Below are 2,862 nucleotides of genomic sequence, written 5' to 3'. Positions count from 1 at the left end.
AAGGCACCAACCTGCACATCAGGAGCAATTCAAAAATCTGAGTCTTGCTCTGATTTGGACTCTGGGGGAGTCCAGGATCGAACTAGGAACCTTGCGGTTTCCATCCGGCCTCAAAACAGACACTCTACCTTAGCACTCTACCCGTGAGCCACCTTCCTAACCATAACCTCAGTAAAACTATGCCTAACCCTAAACTTATTTCTAACCTTATTCTCAATAGCCTAAAACAAATACAAGAACGTGACTTTAGGTAAAAGTAGCCTACTCAATGACCCATGCCATGCATGCTTATTGCTTAGGTGTGTACTTGCATTGTATTGCCACAGGAGGGCGCCAACAACACTGTCCATGTGTCTTTGGAGATGAGCTGAACCATTCAGCGTTTATTTTGAAATCTTAAAGTTTGTAGAGTTGCAGCATCGAACTGTATTTAATTTGATTTCAACAAATTTAAAAGATATGCTCGCTTTGGTTTTAGTCCAGTAACCTGAGATCGTATTTAACATTTAGCCTACTGGAGAACAACAAATAAACAAAGAAGAAAAACAAAAGTATTGGCAGTATTTGATTGGCATCAAAACGTTTTCAGATTGAAAATGTTATTCACAGTTTGTAGAATGGGACCGTTCAAACGAAAGTAGCCTACAGATCAATACAGAAACTGTTACTGAGAGGATAACCAGAAAAAACACCAAGACTTGTTTATATCGGGGTCCTCATCAATTCATCAGATCATTTGAAAGTAGCCTTGTCTGTTTCAAATTGCCAAATTATATCTAGGCCCTATGCTAGGTTATAGGTCTGAATTTAAGTGTTTTTTGTAATAACAATTTTATTTTGATATTTCAAAGTGGAAGTGCCAGGTGTAGTTGTGGACTGGTTGTGTAACTTGACGCTATCTGAGGGGTGATTTCGGTGATTTCAGCCAACACCGAACAGCACAGGTTGATGCTGCGGAGGAACTAGCCTCGGTCCCAGGCTTACTTATCTGCGTGGAGGAACTGAACTGAACTCTGTTCGGATTTGCTCGGTTTGGTTCGGTTTCTGTTCGGAACTTCGGATCCAAGAAGTGGACACACAATCGCAGGTCCGACCGTCCAGGTGTGTGTGTGTGTGTGTGTGTGTGAGAGAGAGAGAGAACTTGTGCTCAGGGGTATGCAATTGGGTGGATTGCAAAAGACAAATGCAAAAACGTTGGCTAAATAGTAATACTGTTCTGTCTCAGCTACTATATGGGAAGTCTGTCTGTCTGGAGAAGGCGTTGTTTCATTTATCCCTAGGTGGCTTAAAAAGAAAAAAAAACATCCTGTCTAGTAGAGTAGTGTCAAGTAATAGTATGTCATCAATGTGCTATCTTTTTTTTCCTTTTTCTGTGTGTTAAGCATGTGCAGCAGTTATATCGGGTTGGACCATATAATGTAACCTAATTCTGATCAATGTTTGGGTCTATTGTATTGCGCCTCTTGTGCAGATCCAAATAAAATAATTCCATTGTGTGTGTGTGTGTGTGTATGTGTGTGTGTGTGTGTGTGTGTGTGCGCAAGCGCGTGCGTTTAAAGGTGTGTTGGGTTGTGACAGAACTCAACAAACCACACATTGTTGCAAAAAGTTGTCCATGTGTTTACTTTGTAAAGTTATTCTACGTCAGACAGTAGGCTATATTGTGTTCGTACCCATGGGGGTAAATCACAGCACAGCTACCATGACAAATCTACTTCAAAGCTGTTATGGTCATGATTCACAAGGATCCTGGATGGCTTGATTCTTTCTTTCTTTCTTTCTTTAAAATAATTGATATAAATATTTTGGGAAATCTGTATGGACCAGGGCTCATTGCCATGCTGGCTTATGGTGGACATTTTTGTCAAAATTCAATTTTTGCATCACAGACATACAAAATGAGTGGGCAATATAAACACATGAAGTGTACAAATGGACCCTTTACAGGTCCATTCGTTTCCATGTGTACACTCTCAGAGTTAAGTGGGTCCTTGCAAATAAAACATTTTAGAACCACTAGTACTAGTTGGACTCCTAATGTGCCATGCATAGTGTACTGTACACACCATTATAATGGTGTGTAAAAAATGCCACAGACATGACCAAATATTTGCCACTGTACACATTTGTCCGTGTACGGATATATTGATGACCTGATCTGAATCGATGGACCCAGACAAAAATAAAATGAAGTCAGTTTCGAGACTTTTTGGTGAAATTATTAAGAAACATCACGTTTTTTTGTAACAAAAAATTACTTGGGCCATAGTTTAAGAAGGCGACAATATGTTCTTTATATATCATATGAATATATATCTCTCCTGTCAGGTGACCATGCCATACGTCATTTGTGAGGTTGAATAACGTGCCAATCGTAATATCTCAGATTCTTCTTTTTGGCTCAAAACGAGCTTGATTTTCACCTCCATTACTCTAAACGATATGATCCCTGGTTACAAAATGTATGTTTTGGGGGAATTAATTAACATTCGCGGGACCTGTTACATAGCAATCATTGGCTCTCGGCTTCTGAGTGAAGCGGCTTTCAAACTAAGAGTCTCGCTGTATTAAAAGACTGGGGTGGTGGTCCTGGAGTACACTTTTCCGACATCAGGTGGCAACAAGCTTGGTTTGAGTCTGATTTATCTAAATGATAGTATTTCGCTTACAAAAAGTATGTTTTGGGTGGATTAAATGACAATCGCGGGACATGTTAAATATCGGATTTTACTTCTTGACTCAGCGGTTTAACCGGCCAAAGCGGCTTTCAAGTTAAAGGACCACTTCACCACTTTTCAACTTCTCTTCCTATAATTGGTCCTAACTAATGTTTAGAATCAAATACCACAATTTTTTCCTACT

General features: G+C 39.7%; 1 protein-coding gene across 2 annotated transcripts in view; it reads left to right on the top strand.

Moving 5' to 3' along the window:
• Nucleotides 1–919: 919 nt before the first annotated feature.
• The window catches only part of LOC306916917 (pleckstrin homology domain-containing family A member 1-like), a 20,325-nt gene continuing 18,382 nt past the window's right edge, over nt 920–2,862 (top strand). For both annotated transcript variants that reach the window (XM_079495009.1, XM_079495010.1), the window contains exons 1-2: nt 920–964; nt 1,004–1,101. The gene's annotated coding sequence lies outside the window, so the exon portion shown is untranslated. The remainder of the gene's footprint in view (nt 965–1,003; nt 1,102–2,862) is intronic.

The sequence above is a fragment of the Electrona antarctica genome (assembly GCF_951216825.1).
Source record: "Electrona antarctica genome assembly, chromosome: 24".
NCBI classification, from domain to species: Eukaryota; Metazoa; Chordata; class Actinopteri; order Myctophiformes; family Myctophidae; genus Electrona; species Electrona antarctica.
Note: the sequence above shows the minus strand (reverse complement) of the source record. Positions and strands in the feature narration are given on the sequence as shown.